The sequence below is a fragment of the Triticum aestivum genome, chromosome 4B, assembly GCF_018294505.1.
Source record: "Triticum aestivum cultivar Chinese Spring chromosome 4B, IWGSC CS RefSeq v2.1, whole genome shotgun sequence".
Lineage (NCBI taxonomy): Eukaryota > Viridiplantae > Streptophyta > Magnoliopsida > Poales > Poaceae > Triticum > Triticum aestivum.
Window position 1 is genome coordinate 404,462,133 of NC_057804.1, and position 24,328 is coordinate 404,486,460.

The 24,328-nt window shown below is 42.7% G+C and overlaps 1 pseudogene; it reads right to left on the bottom strand.

Annotated features, from left to right (window-relative positions):
• Positions 1-1,225: 1,225 nt before the first annotated feature.
• On the bottom strand, positions 1,226-2,816 carry LOC123090139 (uncharacterized; annotated as a pseudogene).
• Positions 2,817-24,328: the final 21,512 nt, after the last annotated feature.

Consider the following 24,328-nt stretch of genomic DNA (forward strand, 5'->3'; position numbering starts at 1 on the left):
CTAGGCATGATCATGTATATAGGCATCACGTCCGTGACAAGTAGACCGACTCCTGACTGCATCTACTACTATTACTCCACACATCGACCGCTATCCAGCATGCATCTAGAGTATTAAGTTCATATGAACATAGTAACGCATTAAGAAAGATGACATGATGTAGAGGGATAAACTCATGCAATATGATATAAACCCCACCTTTTTATCCTCGATGGCAACAATACAATACGTGCCTTGCAACCCTTATTGTCACTGGGTAAGGACACCGCAAGATTGAACCCAAAGCTAAGCACTTCTCCCATTGCAAGAAAGATCAATCTAGTAGGCCAAACCAAACTGATAATTCGAAGAGACTTGCAAAGATAACTCAATCATACATAAAAGAATTCAAAGGAGATTCAAATATTTCTCATAGATAAACTTGATCATAAACTCACAATTCATCGGATCTCGACAAACACACCGCAAAAAAAGTTACATCTAATATATCTCCACAAGTGAGGGGGATAACATGGTATTGAGATCCAAAAAGAGAGAAGAAGCCATCTAGCTAATAACTATGGACCCGAAGGTCTATGGTAAACTACTCACAACTCACCGGAAGGGCTATGGTGTTGATGTAGAAGCCCTCCATTGTCGATTCCCCCTCCGGCGGAGCACCGGCGAAGGCTCCAAGAGGGGATCTCGCGGATACAGAAGGTTATGGCGGTGGAAATTGTTTTTCGTTGGCTCCCTGGATGTTTTTGGGGTACGTGGGTATATATAGGAGAAAGAAGTAGGTCGGTGGCCGCCCGAGCGGCCCACGAGATAGGGGGCGCGCCCTGTAGGGGTGGGCGCGCCCTCCACCCTCGTGGCCGCCTAGATCGCTTCTTGACTTGCACTCCAAGTCCTCTGGATCACGTTCGTTCCAAAATTCACGCTCCCGAAGGTTTCATTCCATTTGGACTCCGTTTGATATTCCTTTTCTTTGAAATACTGAAATAGGCAAGAAAATAGCAACATGGGCTGGGCCTCCGGTTAGTAGGTTAGTCCCAAAAATGATATAAATGTGTAAAATAAAGCCCATAAACATCCAAAAGGGGTAATATAATAGCATGGAACAATCAAAAATTATAGGTACGTTGGAGACGTATCAGATCATCAGGGCTAACACTATCAGGTGACATGTTTGATGATTGATAACCAACACCACCTGCCTAGGATCTTAGTATGACTGATGAGACGACTACCATGACGAGAAGGGTAGGGCATGCATCCCACCTGCATCCGGGTTGTTCCCCTGATCAGCGCTCACTTGGTGTTGGTGGTGGTACTATCCATGGTACTGCTGCTGGAGCTGGGATGCAGCCGGAGCCGCTACTGTGCTGGTAGTAACAGCAGCGGTAGCGGTAGCAGCGGCGTGTTGTGATCTGTTAGATGCGTGCAACATGGGCGGGCCCTTGTCTCCGAGGCTCACGTAAGACAGCCCGGTGAGCGAGACGTCGTCGTTGTTGGACAGCCGCGCCACCTTGCCGCCGCCGCCACCGCCACTGTCGTACTGTATTGTCATGCCGCCGCCGCCGCTGAGATGATGCGCCTCCACGGGGACCATGATGTGCACCAGCGTCGGGTTGTCTGACAGAAAAGAGAGAGCACAGTTGTGGTCTGGGCCCCCGTCGTGGGCGAACATGGTGGTCTTGCCGTTGCTGTGCCGGCTGCTGTTACTGTTGCTCTCCGAGGAAGGTGTGCTGGTGAAGGCCAGTGGCTGGTAGCCGAACATGGCCTCGCCACCGCCGTCGGTCAGGAAGGGGAAGTGCTTCCTCTCCGGCTTGCTGTGGTGGAAGAGGGAGGCGGCGCCGCTGAAGGAGTAGTACTGCTCGTGGAACGCATCGGCCTCTGTCTTCATGGCGATGCTGCCGGGCCACTTGGGCTCCGCCATGGACGTCGGGGAGAAGATTTGCGGGTACGACACGAATCTTGTCACTCATGTTCACAAGCAATGATGGGGAGCTAACAGCATGAGGTTGGTGAGGAGCTTGCTCCTGATTTGTTGCGCCTCGTTCACCTCGCGGAGGAAGATTGCGTTCTCTTGGATGCCCTTGATGTTGAAGATGAGCGGCTCGGCGCCGCTGGCGATCACAAGCTTGTCGTAGGCCATCCTGAAGCGGTAGGGGTTGGTCGGCAGCTGCTCGTCACCGACCGCCACCGTGCAGTACACCTCGTGCTTCTGCGTGTCGATGCCGGTGCAATTGGCGAGGAAGAAGTATGATCTGGGGCGGGTGGCGAGCGTCGTGGATGCGGCTGACGGGCTCCACCATGGACCAGAACTCCAGTGTGCCGACGCACGTCGACGCAAGCAGCGGCGTGAACACCATGTGGTTCCTCGGGTACACGCACACCACGTCATAGACGGAGGTGTCAACATCCTTGAGGAACCGGCATGCCGCCCACCCGGAGCCGAGCACCACCATGCAGGGCTTGTTCTTGAGGCCCGTTGGGCCCAGATCCGGCAACGCCACCATCGCCTCAGCGGGGTCCTCGATATCGGAGCACTCCGCCGCCATGGGCTCTACTGCCGCGGGGAACAACCTCGTAGGGGTCGCGCTGATGCCTCTTCTCGGGCCGTAGAGATGGCCCGCCGTGCCGGCACCGCACTTGTCGGTGAGGCCGACACACACGAGGCTATGGAATGACGACGCGGCGTGGTGGCTCCGTGGCCCCAACGCCGCCGCATTGTGCAGCGCGGACACCGCCGGGGTGGGCACGCTGCCCTCGAACGCGATCCTTGAGAGGGACTGCGACAACTGCGAGCTCCTGGTGATCCTAGACCAAGACATTGAAGCGTGCATCCTGCGCTGCTTCTACCGCCTGTATCTGGTGCGAGTTGCTGCAGATGTCACTGCAATGGTTTGGGAAGAAGACCTGGATCAGCAAAGCAAATCATCCAACATTGTTGAATCGAGGAAATGACAGGGGCCTTTGTGCAAAATTGTCAGTGTTGACCGGTCCACCCTCTGAACTGCCACTTGTCATGCTGTGATTCGCTCCGGACCAAAACATCACATAGAGTGTCAAGTTGTAGGAGTCCTCAGTAACATTTTGCAAGTTTTGGACTAAAACATCACATTCTGTGCAAGTTTGTGGATCTGGGGTGCTGTTACCTCCTTTTTCAATAAGGAACTTGGTCAAGCATTTATACCATGCTCTAGGAGCTTGTTTAAGACCATAAAGAGCTTTGTGAAGTTTGTAAACATGATTAGGTTTCTTAGGATGGACAAAGCCGGGAGGTTGCTTAACATATACTTCCTCCTCTATTTCTCCATTTAGAAAAGCACTTTCAATGTCCATTTGGTACAAGGTGATTAGCATAGGCAAGTAAGATGCGAATGGAATCAAGTCTAGCAACGGGGGCATATGTCTCACCATAGTCCATACCTTCGACTTGAGTGTAGCCTTGGGCAGCGAGACGTGCTTTGTTGCGAACCACTTGTCCATCTTCATCTTGCTTGTTGCGAAACACCCATTTGGTACCAATGATGTTGTGGTTGTTGTCGGGCTTCTCAACCAATCTCCAAACTTGATTTCTCTCAAAGTTGTGTAGCTCTTCATGCATGGCATTTATCCAATCCGGATCTTCCAATGCTTCTTCAACCTTCATAGGTTCAATGCTAGAGATGAATGAATAATGTTCACAAAAGTTAGCCAAACGAGTTTTAGAGCGGGTGATTCTCCCGGTATGGATATCATTGTAGATTTGCTCGACAGGATGGTCTTTGGCGAATCTTGCTCGAACTCGTGGAAGCTTTTGCTTGGATCTTGGTGGAACATCTTCTTCATCTTGTTCTTCTTCTTGGCCTTCTTCATTGTTGACGTTGTCGTTCTCTTGTCGTGGTGGAGAAGGGGGTTCTTGATGTTCATCTTGGTGTACTTCCTTGTTTTCTTCGTCTTGGTGTGTCCCACTTGTGGATGCTTCCATATCAACTCTTGGTTCACCTTGTGGTGAGGTGGAAGCTTCCACTTGGACGGACGAGGCACTCTCCTTCACCTCCATTGGACGAATCTTGCCAATAGACAAGTCTTGGATTCCTTCTGAAGGGTCTTTGTCTCCTACATCAATTGGCAATTGTTCTACTTGCGAGCCGTTAGATTCATCAAACTTCACATCTACCGTCTCTTCAACCTTTCGGGTGAAATTATTGTAGATACGGTAAGTGTGAGAGTTTGAGCCATAACCAAATAGGAAACCTTCATGAGATTTAGGAGCAAATTTAGAACGACGATGCTTATCAAGGATGTAGCACTTTGAGCTGAATACTCGAAAGTATCCAACTTGGGGTTTTTTACCGGTGAGGAGTTCGTATGTCGTCTTGCCGAGTAGCTTGTGAAGATACAAGCGATTTGTTGCATGACAAGCTATCTCAACCGCTTCTACCCAAAAGTGCTTTGGCGTCTTGTACTCATCAAGCATCCTTCTCGCCATTTTGATGAGATTCTGGTTCTTCCTCTCAACAACTCCATTTTCTTGAGGTGTGTACGTAGCCGAGAAATCATGTGAAATCCCTTCTTCGTCAAGAAAGGTGTCCACATTTGCGTTCCGTTGTCGCTACGAACCTTCTTGATCTTCACTTCAAATTGATTTTGGGCCTTCCTAGCGAAGTTTTTGAAGATATTTTGGACCTGCGATTTATCATCGAGAAAGAGCACCCATGTAAATCTTGAAAAATCATCGACCATGACTAGACCAAAAGAATTTCCACCGAGACTTTTGTAAGCGTTGGGACCGAAAAGATCCATGTGAAGTAGCTTGAGCGGCCTCCTTGTGGTCATGATGTTCTTCACGGGATGCCTTCCTCCAACCTATTTACCTGCTTGACAAGCGCTGCAAAGTCTATCCTTATCAAATATGACATTGTTAATGCCAAGGATATGATTACCTTTAATAAGCTTGTCAAGGTTTTGCATGCCCACATGACCTAACCGTCTATGCCACAACCAGCCTTTAGAGGATTTAGCAATTAAGCAAGTTCTGGGTTGAGCCTTTTTAGTGAAATCAACAATGTAAATATCACCTCTACGTATACTGGTAAAGACCATTTTATGATTGTCTCTTCGAAACACTTGGCAATCTACTTCAGTAAATAGGACATTGAAACTGAAATCAATAAGTCTAGATATTGAAAGTAAATTGTACCAAGAGATTCAACGAGCATGACATTTTGTATGGAGCTATCATGTGAGATGGCCACCTTACCGAGGCCAACCACCTTACCCTTTGAGTTATCCCCAAAAGTGACATACTTTCGAGGGCCGTCGTTTTCAGCAAGCTCAGGAAACATATATTTATCTCCGGTCATGTGATTGGTACATCCACTATCAAGAACCCATTCCTTTCCTCCTGCCATGTATCTGAAGAAAGTATTCCCTAGATTATTATTTATTTCCTTATTCAATGATAAATGTTTATTATTCATGCTAGAATTGTATTAACCGAAAACATAATACATGTGTGAATACATAGGACAAACATAGTGTCACTAGTATGCCTCTACTTGACTAACTCATTGATCAAGGATGGTTGAGTTTTCTAACCATGGATATGAGTTATCATTTGATCAGTGGGATCACATCATTAGAAGAATGATGTGTTGACTTGACCCATTTCGTTAGCTTAGCACTTGATCGTTTAGTATGTTGCTATTGCTTTCTTCATGACTTATACATGTTCCTATGACTATGAGATTATGTAACTCCCGCTTACCGAAGGAACACTTTGTGTGCTACCAAACGTCACAACGTAACTGGTTGATTATAAAGGTTCTCTACAGGTGTCTCCGAAGGTACTTGTTGAGTTGACGTATTTTGAGATTAGGATTTGTCACTCCGATTGTCGGAGAGGTATCTCTGGGCCCTCTCGGTAATGCACATCACTATAAGATTTGCAAGCAATGTAGCTAATGAGTTAGTTACGGGATGATGCATTACGTAGTGAGTAAAGAGACATGCCGGTAACGAGATTGAACTAGGTATTGAGATACCGACGATCGAAGACAAAGGGAACAACGTATGTTTTTATGCGGTTTGACCGATAAAGATCTTCGTAGAATATGTGGGAGCCAATATGAGCATCCAAGTTCCGCTATTGGTTATTGACCAGAGACGTGTCTCGGTCATGTCTACATAGTTCTCGAACCCGTAGGGTCCGCACGCTTAAAGTTCGATGACGGTTATATTATGAGTTTATGTGTTTTGATGTACCGAAGGTAGTTGGGAGTCCCGGATGTGATCACGGACATGACGAGGAGTCTCGAAATGGTCGAGACATAAAGATCAATATATTGGACGACTATATTTGGACACCGGAATGGTTCCGGATGAGATCAGGACAATACCGGAGCACCGGGAGGTTATCAGAACCCCCCAGGAGGTATATGGGCCTTAATGGGCTTTAGTGGAAAGGAGGGGAAAGGAGCAAGGGAGGGGGCGCGCCCTCCCAAGCCCAATCCGAATTGGGAGGGCCCCCCTTTCCTTCCTTCCTCCTTCCTCTTCCTTCCCTCTCCCTCTCCAAATAGGAAAAGGAGGAGTCCTACTCCCGGTGGGAGTACGACTCCCCCCTTGGGCGCGCCTCCTCCTCCTGGCCGGCCCTCTCCTCCCCTCCTTTATATACGGAGGAGGGCGGCACCCCATAGACACAACAATTGATCCCTTGGATCTCTTAGCCGTGTGCGGTGCCCCCCTCCACCATAATCCACCTCGATAATATGATAGCGGTGCTTAGGCGAAGCCCTGCGTCGGTAGAACATCATCATCATCACCATGCCGTCGTGCTGACGGAACTCTCCCTCAAAGCTCGGCTGGATCGGAGTTCGAGGGACGTCATCGAGTTGAATGTGTGCTAAACTTGGAGGTGCCGTGCATTGGGTACTTGATCGGTCGGATCGTGAAGACGTACGACTACATCAACCGCGTTGTGCTAACGGTTCCGCTTTAGGTCTATGAGGGTACGTGGACACACTCTCCCCTCTCGTTGATATGCATCACCATGATCTTGCGTGTGCGTAGGAATTTTTTTGAAATTACTATGTTCCCCAATAGTGGCATCCGAGCCAGGTTTATGCGTAGATGTTATATGCACGAGTAGAATACAAGTGAGTTGTGGGCGATACAAGTCATACTGCTTACCAGCATGTCATACTTTGGTTCGGCGGTATTGTTGGATGAAGCGGCCCGGACCGACATTACTTGTATGCTTACGCGAGACTGGTTCTACCGACGTGCTTTGCACACAGGTGGCTGGCGGGTGTCAGTTTCTCCAACTTTAGTTGAAACGAGTGTGACTACGCCCGGTCCTTGAGAAGGTTAAAACAGCACTAACTTGACAAACTATCATTGTGGTTTTGATGCGTAGGTAAGAACGGTTCTTGCTTAGCCCATAGTAGCCACATAAAATTTGCAACAACAATGTAGAGGACGTCTAACTTGTTTCTGCAGGGCATGTTGTGATGTGATATGGTCAAGACATGATGCTATATTTATTGTACGAGATGATCATGTTTTGTAACCGAGTTATCGGCAACTGGCAGGAGCCATATGGTTGTCGCTTTATTGTATGCAACGCAATCGCCCTGTAATTGCTCCACTTTATCACTAAACGGTAGCAATAGTCGTAGAAGCAATAGTTGGTGAGACGACAATGATGCTACGATGGAGATCAAGGTGTCGCGCCGGTGACGATGGTGATCATGACGGTGCTTCGGAGATGGAGATCACAAGCACAAGATGATGATGGCCATATCATATCACTTATATTGATTGCATGTGATGTGTATCCTTTATGCATCTTATTTTGCTTTGATTGACGGTAGCCTTATAAGATGATCTCTCACTAAATTTCAAGGTAAAAGTGTTCTCCCTGAGTATGCACCGTTGCCAAAGTTCGTCGTGCTGAGACACCACGTGATGATCGGGTGTGATAAGCTCTACGTACATATACAACGGGTGCAAGCCAGTTTTGCACACGCAGAATACTCAGATTAAACTTTACGAGCCTAGCATATGCAGATATGGCCTCGGGACACTGAGACCGAAAGGTCGAGCATGAATCATATAGTAGATATGATCAACATAGTGATGTTGACCATTGAAAACTACTCCATTTCACGTGATGATCAGTTATGGTTTAGTTGATTTGGATCACATGATCACATCGATGAATAAAGAGATGTCTATCTAAGTGGGAGTTCTTAAGTAATATGACTAACTAAACTTTAATTTATCATGAACTTAGTCCTGATAGTATTTGCATAACTATGTTGTAGATCAATAGCTCGCGATGTTGCTCCTCGTTTAATATTCTTAATATGTTCCTAGAGAAAAACTATGTTGAAATATGTTAGTAGCAATGATGCGGATTGGATCCGTGGTCTGAGGATTATCCTCATTGCTGCACAGAAGAATTATGTCCTTGATGCACCGCTAGGTGACAGACCTATTGCAGGGGCAGATGCAGACGTTATGAACGTTTTACAAAGCTCGGTATGATGTCTACTTGATAGTTTAGTGCACCATGCTTTATGGCTTATAACCGGGACTTCAAAAATGTTTTGAACGCCACGGAGCATAACAGATGTTCCAAGAGTTGAAATTGGTATTTCATATTCATTCCTGTGTCGAAAGGTATGAGACCTTTGACAAGTACTTTGCCTACAAGATGGAGGAGAATAGCTCAGCTAGTGAGCATGTGCTCAGAATGTGTGAGTACTACAATCACTTGAATCAAGTGGGAGTTAATCTTCCAGATAAGATAGTGATTGACAGAGTTCTCTAGTCACTATCACCAAGTTACTAGAACTTCGTGATGAACTATAATATGCAAGGGATAACAGAAACTATTCCCAAGCTCTTCGTGATGCTGAAATCGATGAAGGTAGAAATCAAGAAAAGCATCAAGTGTTGATGGTTGACAAGATCACTAGTTTCAAGAAAAGGGTAAAGGGAAGAAGGGAAACTTCAAGAAGAATAGCAAGCAAGTTGCTGCTCCAATGAAGAAGCCCAAAGCTAGACCCAAGCCTAGAACTGAGTGCTTCTACTGCAAAGGGAATGGTCACTGGAAGCGGAACTACCCCAAACATTTGGCGGGTAAGAAGGATGGCAAAGTAAACAAAGGTATATTTGATATACAGATTATTGATGTGTACTTTACTAGTGTTCATAGTAACCCCTCGGTATTTGATACTAGTTCAGTTGATAAGAGTAGTAACTCGAAACGGGAGTTGCAGAATGAACATAGACTAGTTAAGGGTGAAGTGATGATGTGTGTTGGAAGTGGTTCCAAGATTGATATGATCATCATCGCACACTCCCTATACTTTCGGGATTAGTGTTGAACCTAAATAAGTGTTATTTGGTGTTTGCATTGAGCATGAATATGATTTTATCATGTTTACTGCAATATGGTTATTCATTTAAAGTCAGAGAATAATTGTTGTTCTGTTTACATGAATAAAACCTTCGATGGTCATACACCCAATGAATATAGTTTGTTGGATCTCGATTGTAGTGATACACATATTCATAATATTGAAGCCAAAAGATGCAAAGTTAATAATGATAGTGCAACTTATTTGTGGCACTGCCGTTTGGGTCATATCGGTGTAAAGCGCATGAAGAAACTCCATAAAGATGGATTTTCGAAATCACTTGGTTATGAATCATTTGATGCTTGTGAACCGTGCCTTTTGGGCAAGATGACTAAAACTCCGTTCTCCGGAATAATGAAACGAGCTACTGACTTATTGGAAATAATACATACTGATGTATGCAGACCAATGAGTATTAAGGCTCGTGTCGGGTATCGTTATTTTCTGACCTTCACAGATGATTTGAGCAGATATGGGTATATCTACTTGATGAAACATAAGTCTGAAACAGTTGAAAGGTTCAAAGAATTTCAGAGTGAAGTGGAAAATCATCAAATCAAGAAAATAAAGTTTCTACGGTTTGATCGTGGAGATGAATATTTGAGTTACGAGTTTAGCCTTCAGTTAAAATAATGTGTAATAATTTCACAAACTCATGCCACCTGGAACACCACAGCATAACGGTGTGTTCGAACGTCATAACCGCACTTTATTTGATATGGTGCGATCAATGATGTCTCTTACCGATTTACCAATATTGTTTTGGGGTTATGCATTAGAGATAGTTGCATTCACGTTAAAATAGAGCACCATCTAAATCCGTTGAGACGACACCATATGAACTATGGTTTAGCAATAAACCTAAGCTGTCGTTTCTAAAAGTTTGGAGTTGCGATGCTTATGTGAAAAAGTTTCAACCTGATAAGCTCGAACCCAAATCGGAGAAATGCGTCTTCATAGGATACCCAAAGGAGACTGTTGGGTACACCTTCTAATCACATATCCGAAGGCAAAATATTTGTTACTAAGAATGGATCCTTTCTAGAGAAGGAGTTTGTCTCAAAAGAAGTGAGTGGGAGAAAAGTAGAACTTGATGAGGTAACTGTACCTGCTCCATTATTGGAGAGTAGTTCATCACAGAAATCTGTTCCTGTGACTCCTACACCAATTAGTGAGGAAGCTAATGATGATGATCACGTAACTTTAGATCAAATTACTACCGAACCTCGTAGGTCAACCAGAGTAAGATCCACACCAGAGTGGTACGGTAATCCTGTTCTGGAGGTCATGTTACTTACCATGATGAACCTACGAACTATAAGAAAGCGATGATGAGCCCAGATTCCGCGAAATGGCTTGAGGCCATGAAATCTGAGATGGGATCCATGTATGAGAACAAAGTGTGGACTTTGATTGACTTCCCCAATGATTGGCAAGCCATAGAAAATAAATGGATCTTTAAGAGGAAGGCGGACGCTGATAGTAGTGTTACTATCTACAAAGCTAGACTTGTCGAAAAAGGTTTTTGACAAAGTTCAAGATGTTGACTACGATGAGTTCTTTTTTCTCACTCGTATCGATGCTTAAAGTCCGCCCTAATCATGTTAGCAAATTGCCACATTTTATGAAATCTGGCAAATGGATGTCAAAACTACATTCCTTAACGGATTTCTTAAAGAAGAGTTGTATATGATGCAACAAGAAGGTTTTGTCAATCCTAAAGGTGCTAATAAAGTGTGCACGCTCCAGTGATCCATCTATGGACTGGTGCAAGCATCTCGGAGTTGGAATATACGCTTTGATGAGTTGATCAAAGCATATAGTTTTATACAGACTTTTGGAGAAGCCTGTATTTACAAGAGAGTGAGTGGGAGCTCTGTAGCATTTCTAAAACTATATGTAGATGACATATTGTTGATTGGAAATGATATAGAAATTCTGGATAGCATAAAAGGATACTTGAATAAGAGTTTTTCAAAGAAAGACCTTGGTGAAGTTGCTTACACATTGAGCATCAAGATCTATAGAGATAGATCAAGACGCTTGATAACCCACAAGTATAGGGGATCGCAACAGTTTTCAAGGGTAGAGTATTCAACCCAAATTTATTGATTCGACACAAGGGGAGCCAAAGAATATTCTCAAGTATTACCAGCTGAGTTGTCAATTCAACCACACCTGGAAACTTAGTATCTGCAGCAAAGTGTTTAGTAGCAAAGTAATATGATAGTGGTGGTAATGGTAACAAAAGTAAAGACAACAAAAGTAATGATTTTGGTATTTTGTAGTGATTGTAACAGTAGCAACGGAAAAGTAAATAAGCGAGAACCAGTATATGGAAAACTCATAGGCACCGGATCAGTGATGGATAATTATGTCGGATGTGGTTCGTCATGTAACAGTCATAACATAGGGTGACACAGAACTAGCTCCAGTTCATCAATGTAATGTAGGCATGTATTCCGAATATAGTCATACGTGCTTATGGAAAAGAACTTGCATGCCATCTTTTGTCCTACCCTCCCGTGGCAGCGGGGTCCTATTGGAAACTAAGGTATATTAAGGCCTTCTTTTAATAGAGAACCGGAACAAAGCATTAGCACATAGTGAATACATGAACTCCTCAAACTATGGTCATCACCGGGAGTGGCTCCGATTATTGTCACTTCGGGGTTGCCAAATCATAACACATAGTAGGTGACTATAGACTTGCAAGATAGGATCAAGAACTCACATATATTCATGAAAACATAATAGGTTCAGATCTGAAATCATGGCACTCAGGCCCTAGTGACAAGCATTAAGCATAGCAAAGTCATAGCAACATCAATCTCAGAACATAGTGGATACTAGGGATCAAATCCTAACAAAACTGACTCGATTACATGATAAATCTCATCCAACCCATCACCATCCAGCAAGCCTATGATGGAATTACTCACGCACGGTAGTGAGCATCATGAAATTGGTGATGCAGGATGGTTGATGATGATGACGGCGACGAATCGCCCTCTTCGGAGCCCCGAACAGACTCCAGATCAGCCCTCCCGAGAGAGATTAGGGCTTGGCGGCGGCTCCGTATCGTAAAACGCGATGATTTCTTCTCTCTGCTTTTTTTCTCCCCGAAAGCGAATATATGGAGTTGGAGTTGGCGTCGGAGGGCCACCAGGGGGCCCACGAGGTAGGCGGCGCGCCCTAGGGGGGGTGCCCCCCACCCTCGTGGACAGGGTGTGGGCCCCATGGTCTTCATCTTTGGCGAGGATTTTTTATTATTTATTCTAAGATATTCCGTGGAGTTTCAGGTCATTCCGAGAACTTTTATTTTCTGCACAACATCATGGCAATTCTGCTGAAAACAGCGTCAGTCTGGGTTAGTTCCATTTAAATCATACAAGTTAGAGTCCAAAACAAGGGAAAAAGTGTTTGGAAAAGTAGATACGACGGAGACGTATCAACTCCCCTAAGCTTAAACCCTTGCTTGTCCTCAAGCAATTCAGTTGACAAACTGAAAGAGAAAAAGAAAAACTTTTACAAACTCTGTTTGCTCTTGTTATTGTAACATGAAAAGTCAGCATTCAAGTTTCAGCAAATATTATGAACTAACCATACTAACAATAACACAAAGGTCTCACAATTACTCATATCAATAGCATAATCAGCTAGCGAGCTATTATAACAAAACTCGGATGACAACACTTTCTCAAAATAATCATAACATGATATAACAAAATGGTATCTCGCTAGCCCTTTCTGAGACCGCAAAACATATATGCAGAGCACCTTTAAAGATCAAGGACTGACTAAACATTGTAATTCATGGTAAAAGAGATCCAGTCAAGTCATACCCAATGTAAACCAATTATAATGAATGCAAACGACAGTGTGCTCTCCAGCGGGTGCTTTTTAATAAGAAGGATGATGACTCAACATAAAAGTAAATAGATAGGCCCTTCACAGAGGGAAGCAGGGATTTGTAGAGGTGCCAGAGCTTGGTTTTAAAATAGAGATTGAATAACATTTTGAGCGGCATACTTTTGCTGTCAATGCAACAACTATGAGATGATGATATCTTCCATGCTAAACAAATTATAGGCGGTTCCCAAATAGAATGGTAAAGTTTATACTCCCCCTCCTCCACAGGCATCAATCCATGGCTTGCTCGAAACAACGAGTGCCTCCAACATTCAACGGGTCCCGGGGGAGTTTTGCTTGCAATTATTTTGATTTAGTTTGCATAAAGCATGGGACTGGGCATCCCGGTGACCAGCCATTTTCTCGTGAATGAGGAGCAGAGTCCACTCCTCTTGAGAATAACCGCCTAACATGGAAGATAAGGGCAGCCCTAGTTGAAACATGAGCTGCTTGAGCATACAAAACAGAATTTCATTTGAAGGTTTGGAGTTTGGCACATACAAATTTACTTGGAACGGCAGGTAAATACCGCATATAGGTAGGTATAGTGGACTCATAAGGAACAACTTTGGGGTTTAAGGAGTTTGGATGCACAAGCAGTATTCCCACTTAGTACAGGTGAAGGCTAGCAAAAGACTGGGAAGCGACCAACTAGGAGAGCCACAACAGTCGAAAACATGCATTAAAACTAATTTACACCGAATACAAGCATGAGTAGGATATAATCTACCATGAACATAAATATCATGAAGGCTATGTTGATTTGATTCAACTACATGCGTGAACATGTGCCAAGTCTAGTCACTCAATTCATTTAAAGGAGGATACCATCCCATCATACCACATCATAATTATTCTAATAACATGTTGGCACGCAAGGTAAACCATTATAACTCATAGCTAATCAAGCATGGCACAAGTAACTATAATCTCTAAATGTCATTGCAAATATGTTTACTTCATAATAGCTAACTCAGGAACGATGAATCATCATATTTACAAAAACAAGAGAGGTCGAGTTCATACCAACTTTTCTCATCCCAATAAGTCCATCATATATCATCATTATTGCCTTTCACTTGCACGACCGAATGATGTGAATAATAATAAGAGTGCACGTGCATTGGACTAAGCTGGAATCTGCAAGCATTCAACTCAAGAGAGAAGACAAGTAATATGGGCTCTAAGTTAAATAAACAATCATGCATATAAGAGCCACTTCAACAATTTAATCATGGTCTTCTCCTACTGACCCCCAAAGGAAAGAAAAGAAATAAAAACTATTTACACGGGAAAGCTCCCAACAAGCAAAAGAAGAACGGGAAATATTTTTGGGTTTTATTTTTAGTCACTACAGCAAAGAAACAAACTACTACTAGATCTTTTTTGTTTTTCTTAAGGTTTATTAAACACACAAGAAGAAAGCAGGAAAAAGAAAGTAAACTAGCATGGATATTACAGTGAAAGAGTATGAACACCGACATCTAGCAATGAGTGTGTGTGAACATGAATGTAATGTCGATGGGAAATACGTACTCCCCCAAGCTTAGGCTTTTGTCCTAAGTTGGTCTATCGCCAGGGATGGCCTGGCGGATACCCGTAGGTGAAGCTGGGGTCATACTACGATGCAGCGGCTATCGCCTCCTGAGCTGCAGCGTAGCGTCGAGCTGCCTCAGCTCTTCTCTCGTACTCATCTGCTTCCTCTCTGGTAATAATGTATCTTCCTTTTGTCTGAGAATCAAAGAAAGTAGGAGCAGGAAGAGTAATATGGACTACATGACATTTCTTAAAGATTAGTCGATACTGGAGAGGTGGTTCAGTCCTCTCAACAAACTGGTGGGAAACCATAGAATCAAAATCCAAATAAGTAGAGGGTAACTCCATATCACTCTCTCGAATGTCTATCTCAAGAAAATTAGCTAACCGGGTTGCATAAATCCCTCCAAAGAAATCTTCGTTATGTCCATTACGGTGCAACCTGCGAGCTACAATGGCTCCCATATGATAAGATTGGTCCCCTAACACAGCACTACTGAGAATGCTGAGATCAGGTGCACACATGTGACATGCTTCATCTTTAGCATTAATGCTTCTACCTATAAAGAGAGCAAAATAATGTATAGCAGGGAAGTGAATGCTCCCTAAAGTGGCTTGCGTTATATCTCTAGATTCCCCCACAATTATTCTAGCAAGAAAGTCTCTATATTTAGATTTAGGGGGATCCCTGACACTACCCCAAGATGGAAGTTTGCAAGCAAAAGTGAAATCCTCTAAGTCCATGGTATAAGATTTGTCATAAAGGTCAAACATGACTAAAGGAGAATTACACGAAGATGAAAACTCAAACCTCCTCAAAAATGAACTTGTGAGATCATGATACTGGGGGTATTTGTCAGTTTCAAAGTCCTCAAGACCGGCGTTACGCAAATATGTGCTAAACTCTTCTTTGATTCCCACTTGATTCATAAAATTTTCCGAAGGCCATTCACAGGGCCTCACAGGAGCGTCTCTTGGTGGTTCCTCGTCAGCGTCACGCATTGCAAGCCTGGGACCTTGTTTCCTTGAAGATCCACCTTGGAACATCCTCCTAACCATAATGTCTCCTCTGAAAATTTTCTGCAATTTTTAGTAACTTCAAATAAAAGTGAACCAACTTCAATAAAATTGATAGCAACTACTCCCACAAGTGCCTAGGACCTATATCAAGCAATAGAACTACTTGGAACCATATAAATTTGACATGCAAGCTCAAGAACATGGTCACCTTATAGCATAAATTTGCAATAAATAAAGCACTAGAACAAAAACTAATTGGACCAATGGAGGAGTCACATACCAAGGAACAATCTCCCCAAGCAGTTTTGCGAGAGGTGCTTTGAGCAAGGATATCGAAAATCACAGCAACCGGGGCTGGAACTCGTGCTTGTGTTGGTTTTTCGTGTTTGTGTGAGGCAGAGGAAGAAGATGGGTGCAAGGATAAGTGGAGGAGGGCCACCGTGGTCCCACGAGGTAGGGGGGCGCGCCCTCCACCCTCATGGCCAGGTGGCAGCTCCCCCCGCGGTGATTTTTGCACAGTAAATTCTCAAATATTCCCGAAAAAATCATATTAAATTGGCATGGCATTCTGAGGACTTTTATTTTCGGGATATTTTTATATTGCACGGATAAGTCGGGAGACAGACAGAAAAATATTATTTTACTTTATTTCTACTAAATAACAGAAAATATAAAGAAGGTACAGAAGGTTGTGCTTCTAGTTTCATCCATCTCATGATCATCAAAATGAATCCACTAACAAGGTTGATCAAGTCTTGTTAACAAACTCATTCCGAATAATCACGGAACCGGAGAAATTTCGAATAGCACTAAGTTACCTCAACGGGGATATGAAAATCCCCAACAATAAGAATATCATACTTTTTCTTGACAGTAGGGAGAGGAAATTCAAAACCTCCAAATATAATTGATGGAATTTTCCCAATAGAGTTGATACTATAAACTTGAGGTTGTTTCCTCGGAAAGTGTACCATGTGCTCATTGCCATTAACATGAAAAGTGACATTGCCTTTGTTGCAATCAATAACAGCCCCTGCAGTATTAAGGAAAGGTCTTCCAAGAATAATAGACATACTATCATCCTCGGGAATATCAAGAATAACAAAGTCCGTTAAAATAGTGACGTTTGCAACCACAACAGGCACATCCTCACAAATACCGACAGGTATAGCAGTTGATTTATCAGCCATTTGCAAAGATATTTCAGTAGGTGTCAACTTATTCAAGTCAAGTCTATGATATAAAGAGAGAGGCATAACACTAACACCGGCTCCAAGATCACATAAAGCAGTTTTAACATAATTTCTCTTAATGGAGCATGGTATAGTAGGTACTCCGGGATCTCCAAGTTTCTTTGGTATTCCACCCTTAAAAGTATAATTAGCAAGCATGGTGGAAATTTCAGCTTCAGGTATCTTTCTTTTATTAGTAATAATATCCTTCATATACTTAGCATAAGGATTTGTTTTGAGCACATCAGTTAATCGCATACGCAAAAAGATGGGTCTAATCATTTCAGCAAAGCGCTCAAAATCCTCATCATCCTTTTTCTTGGATGGTTTTGGAGGAAAAGGCATGGGTTTTTGAACCCATGGTTCCCTTTCTTTACCATGTTTCCTAGCAACGAAGTCTCTTTTATCATAACGTTGATTCTTTGATTATGGGTTATCAAGATCAACAGTAGGTTCAACTTCTACATCATTATCATTACTAGGTTGAGCATTATCATGAACATCATCATTAACATTTTCACTAGGTTCATGTTCATTACCAGATTGTGTTTCAGCATCATACATGGAAATATCATTTGGATTCTCAGGTGGTTCAGCAATAGGTTCACTAGAAGTTTGCAAAGTCCTATCATTTTTATTTTTCTTCTTTCTTGAAGAACTAGGTACATCAATATCATTTCTCTGAGAATCTTGCTCGATTCTCTTAGGGTGGCCTTTAGGATACAAAGGTTCCTGAGTCATTCTACCAGTTCTAGTAGCCACTCTAACAACATAATTGTTTTTCTTACTATTCATTTCATCAAGCACTTCTTTTTGAGCTTTAAGTACTTGTTCTACTTGAGTGGTAACCATAGAAGCATGTTTGCTAACAAGTTTAAGTTCGCCTCTAATATCAGCCATATAATCACCCAAGCGTTTAATCATATAAGCATCTTGTTTTAATTGTCTACAAAAATAAGCATTAAAGTCATCTTGCTTAAACATAAAGTTATCAAACTCATCCAAGCACTGACTAGCAATAGAGAGAATTTACCTTTATTACCTGTGTTGGGATATCGGGATCAGGAGGTTCTTCAGTGAATAAGGAATTGACATCATATACTTCTTCAACAGGCGGTAAATTAAGACCGTGTATTTCTTCAATAGGAGGTAAATTCTTAACATCTTCGGCTTTAATACCTTTTTCCTTCGTAGATTTCTTTGCTTCTTGCATATCTTCGAGGCTAAGAAATAGAACACCTCTCTTCTTCGAGTTGGTTTAGGAATAGGATCAATAATTGGCTCTAGAGCTGGCTCAGGAGGTGCCCAATTATTTTCATTTGTCAACATATTATTCAATAGAATTTCAACTTCATCCGGTGTTCTTTCCCTGAAAAGAGAACCAGCACAACTATCCAGGTAATCTCTGGAAGCATCGGTTAGTCCATTATAAAAGATATCAAGTATTTCAGGTTTCTTAAGAGGATAATCAGGCAAGGCATTAAGTAACTTGAGAAGCCTCCCCCAAGCTTGTGGGAGACTCTCTTCTTCAATTTGCACAAAATTATATATATCTCTTAAAGCAGCTTGTTTCTTATGAGCAGGGAAATATTTAGCAGAGAAGTAATAAACCATATCCTGGGGACTACACACACAACAAGGATCAAGAGAATTAAACCATATCTTAGCATCACCTTTTAATGAGAACGGAAATATTTAAGAATATAAAGGTAGCGAGATTTCTCATCATTAGTGAATAGGGTGGCTAGATCATTTAATTTAGTAAGATGTGCCACAACAGTTTCGGATTCATAGCCATGAAAAGGATCAGATTCAACCAAAATAATTATATCAGGATCAACAAAGAATTCATAATCTTTATCAGTAACACAGATAGGTGAAGTAGCAAAAGCAGGGTCAGGTTTCATTCTAGCATTAAGAGATTGCTACTTCCATGTAGCTAATAACCTCTTGATCTTGTATCTATCTTTGCAAGCTAAAATAGCTAGAGCAGCTTCTTTTTCCAAAACATAACCCTCAGGGATAGCAGGCGATTCATATTTATTAGGGGGAGAGTCTTCATCATCACTTTCTTCAATATTATCAATAATTTAATTCTCTCTAGCCCTAGCAAGTTGTTCATCAAGAAATTCACCAAGTGGCACAGTAGTATCAAACATAGAAGTAGTTTCCTCATAAGTATCATGCATAGCAGAAGTGCATCATCAATAACATGCGACATATCAGAATGAATAGCAGAAGCAGGTTTAGGTGTCGCAAGCTTACTCAAAACAGAAGGTGAATCAAGTGCAGAGCTAGATGGCAGTTGCTTACCTCCCCTCGTAGTTGAGGGATAAATTGTTGTCTTAGCGTCTTTCAAGTTCTTCATAGTGACCAGCAGATATAAATCCCAAGTGACTCAAAGACTAGAGCTATGCTCCCCGAGAACGGTGCCAGAAAATAGTCTTGATAACCCACAAAGCAGCTTGTTTCTTATGAGCAGGGAAATATTTAGCAGAAAAGTAATAGATCATATCCTGGGGACTATGCACACAACCAGGATCAAGAGAATTAAACCATATCTTAGCATCACCCTTTAATGAGAACGGAAATATTTTGAGTAAATAAAGGTAGCGCAATCTCTCATTATTAGTAAACAGGGTGGCTATATCATTTAACTTAGTAAGATGTGCCACAACGGTTTCAGATTCATAGCCATAGAAAGGATCAGATTCAACCAAAGTGATTATATCTGGATTAACAGAAAATTCATAATAGTCCTTATCAGGAACACAAATAGGTGAAGTAGCAAAAGCAGGGTCGGGTCTCATTCTATCTCTAAAAGATTCTTTACTCCATTTAACTAGCAACCTCTTAAGTTCGTATCTATCCTGGCAAGCAAAAATAGCTGCAGAAGATTCCGCATCAAAAAGATAACCCTCAGGAATAGCAGGCATATTTTCATCATCACTCTCATCATTATATTCAGATTCAATAATTTCTCTTTCTCTAGACCTAGAAATTTGCTCATCTAGAAATTCACCAAGGGGCACAGTAGTATCAAGCATAGAAGTAGTTTCATCATAAGTATCATGCATAGCAGAAGTGGCATCATCAATAACATGGGACATATTGGGACGAATAGCAGAAGCAGGTTTAGGTGTCGCTAGCTTACTCATAACAGAAGGTGAATCAAGTGCAGAGCTAGATGGCAATTCCTTACCTCCCCTCGTAGTTGAGGGATAAATTGTTGTCTTAGCGTCTTTCAAGTTCTTCATAGTGTCCAACAGATATAAATCCCAAGTAACTCAAAGAATAGAGCTATGCTCCCTGGCAACAGCGCCAGAAAAAGGTCTTCATAACCCACAAGTATAGGGGGTCGCAAAAGTTTTCGAGGGTAGAGTATTCAACCCAAATTTATTGATTCGACACAATGGGAGCCAAAGAATATTCTCAAGTATTAGCAGCTGAGTTGTCAATTCAACCACACCTGGAAACTTAGTATCTGTAGCAAAGTGTTTAGTAGCAAAGTAATATGATAGTGGTGGTAATGGTAACAAAAGTAAAGACAGCAAAAGTAATGTTTTTGGTATTTTGTAGTGATTGTAACAATAGCAACGGAAAAGTAAATAAGCGAGAACCAGTATATGGAAAACTCATAGGCACCGGATCAGGGATGGATAATTATGTCGGGTGTGGTTTGTCATGTAACAGTCATAACATAGGGTGACACAGAACTAGCTCCAGTTCATCAATGTAATGTAGGCATGTATTCCGAATATAGTCATACGTGCTTATGGAAAAGAACTTGCATGACATCTTTTGTCCTACCCTCCCGTGGTAGCGGGGTCCTATTGGAAACTAAGGGACATTAAGGCCTCCTTTTAATAGAGAACCGGAACAAAGCATTAGCACATAGTGAATACATGAACTCCTCAAACTATGGTCATCACCGGGAGTGGTTCCGATTATTGTCACTTCGGGGTTGCCGGATCATAACACATAGTAGGTGACTATACACTTGCAAGATAGGATCAAGAACTCACATATATTCATGAAAACATAATAGGTTCATATCTGAAATCATGGCACTCGGGCCCTAGTGACAAGCATTAAGCATAGCAAAGTCATAGCAACATCAATCTCAGAACATAGTGGATACTAGGGATCAAATCCTAACAAAACTGACTCGATGACATGATAAATCTCATCCAACCCATCACCGTCCAGCAAGCCTATGATGGAATTACTCACGCACGGCGGTGAGCATCATGAAATTGGTGATGGAGGATGGTTGATGCTGACGACGACGACGAATCCCCCTCTCCGGAGCCCCGAACGGACTCTAGATCAGCCCTCCCGAGAGAGATTAGGGCTTGGCGGCGGCTCCGTATCGTAAAACACGATGATTTCTTCTGTGTGATTTTTTTGTCCCCGAAAGCCAATATATGGAGTTGGAGTTGGTGTCGGAGGGCCACCATGGGGCCCACGAGGTAGGGGCGCCCTAGGGGGGCGCCCCCCACCCTCGTGGACAGGGTGTGGGCCCCCTGGTCTTCATCTTTGGCGAGGATTTTTTATTATTTATTCTAAGATATTCCGTGGAGTTTCAGGTCATTCTGAGAACTTTTATTTTCTTCACATAAAACAACATCATGGCAATTCTGCTGAAAACAGCGTCAGTTTGGGTTAGTTCCATTCAAATCATACAAGTTAGAGTCCAAAACAAGGGCAAAAGTGTTTGGAAAAGTAAATACAACGGAGACGTATCAACGCTCGATAAGATTTTTCAATGAGTACATACCTTGATAAGATTTTGAATTAGTTCAAAATGGAACAGTCAAAGAAGGAGTTATTGCCTGTGTTGCAAGATGTGAAGTTGAGTAAGACTCAAAACCCAACCATGGCAGAAATTAGAAAGAGAATGAAAAGGCATTCCCTATGCCTCAGTCATAGGTTCTATAAAGTATGTTATGCTGTGTACTAGACCTATTTTATACCTTGCTCTGAGTTTGGCAAGGGAGTACAATTTTGATCTATGAGTAGATCACTGGACAGCGATCAAGAATATCCTTAGTAAGGACTAAGTAAGTGTTCCTCGATTAGAAAGAGTTCGTCGTAAAGAGTTACATCGGTGCAAGCTTTTACACCGATCCAGATGACTCTAAGTCTCAATCTGGATACATATTGAAAGTGGGAGCAATTAGCTAGAGTAGCTCCATTCAGAGCATTATAGACATAGAATATTTGCAAAATACATATGGCTCTGAATGTGACAGACCCGTTGACTAAACTTCTCTCACGAGCAAAACATGATCATACCTTAGTACTCTTTAGGTGTTAATCACATAGCGATGTGAACTAGATTATTGACTCTAGTAAACCCTTTGGGTGTTGGTCACATGACGATGTGAACTACGTGTGTTAATCACATACAGATGTGAATATTGGTGTTAAATCACATGATGATGTGAACTAGATTATTGACTCTAGTGCAAGTGGGAGACTGAAGGAAATATGCCCTAGAGGCAATAATAAAGTTATTATTTATTTCCTTATTTCATGATAAATGTTTATTATTCATGCTAGAATTGTATTAACCGGAAACATAATACATGTGTGAATACATAGAAAAACATAGTGTCACTAGTATGCCTCTACTTGACTAGCTCATTGATCAAAGATGGTTGAGTTTCCTAACCATGGATATGAGTTATCATTTGATCAATGGGATCACATCATTAGAAGAATGATGTGATTGACTTGACCCATTTTGTTAGCTTAGCACTTGATCGTTCAGTATGTTGCTATTGCTTTCTTCATGACTTATACATGTTCCTATGACTATGAGATTATGTAACTCCCGCTTACCGGAGGAACACTTTGTGTGCTACCAAATGTCACAACGTAACTGGGTGATTATAAAGGTGCTCTACAGGTGTCTCCGAAAGTACTTGTTGAGTTGACATATTTCGATATTAGGATTTGTCACTCCGATTGTCGAAGAGGTATCTCTGGGACCTCTCGGTAATGCACATCACTATAAGCCTTGCAAGCAATGTAGCTAATGAGTTAGTTACGGGATGATGCATTACGTAACGAGTAAAGAGACTTGCCGGTAACGAGATTGAACTAGGTATTGAGATACCGACGATCAAATCTTGGGCAAGTAACATACCGATGACAAAGGGAACAACGTATGTTGTTATGCGGTTTGACCGATAAAGATCTTTGTAGAATATCTGGGAGCCAATATGGGCATCCAGGTTCCTCTATTAGTTATTGACCAGAGACGTGTCTCAGTCATGTCTACATAGTTCTCAAACCCGTAGGGTCCGCATGCTTAAAGTTCGATGACGGTTATATTATGAGTTTATGTGTTTTGATGTACCGAAGGTAATTAGGAGTCCCGTATGTGATCACGGACATGACGAGGAGTCTCGAAATGGTCGAGACATAAAGATCGATATATTGGACGACTATATTTGGACACCGGAATGGTTCCGGATGGGATCGGGACAATACCGGAGCACTGGGAGGTTATCGGAACCCCCCGGGAGGTATATGGGCCTTAATGGGCTTTAGTGGAAACGAGGGGAAAGGAGCAAGGGAGGAGGCGCCCCCCCAAGCCCAATCCGAATTGGGAGGGGGGTCGGCCCCCCCTTTCCTTCCTCCCTCCTTCCTCTTCCTTCCCTCTCCCTCTCCAAATAGGAAAAGGAGGAGTCCTACTCCCGGTGGGAGTATGACTCCCCCCCTTGGGCGCGCCTCCTCCTCCTGGTCGGCCCTCTCCTCCCCTCCTTTATATACGGAGGATGGGGGCACCCCATAGACACAAAAATTGATCCCTTGGATCTCTTAATGGTGTGCGGTGCCCCCCTCCACCATAATCCACCTTGATAATATCGTAGCGGTGCTTAGGCGAAGCCCTGCATCGGTAGAACATCATCATCGTCACCACACCGTCGTGATGACGGAACTCTCCCTCAAAGCTTGGCTAGATCGGAGTTCGAGGGACGTCATCGAGTTGAGCGTGTGCTGAACTGGGAGGTGATGTGTGTTCGGTACTTGATCGGTCGGATCGTGAAGACGTACAACTACATCAACCACGTTGTGCTAACGCTTCCACTTTTGGTCTACGAGGGTACGTGGACACACTCTCCCCTCTCGTTGCTATGCATCACCATGATCTTGCGTGTGCGTAGGAATATTTTTTGAAATTACTACGTTCCCCAACAGTATCCCCGAAGATTTGCCATA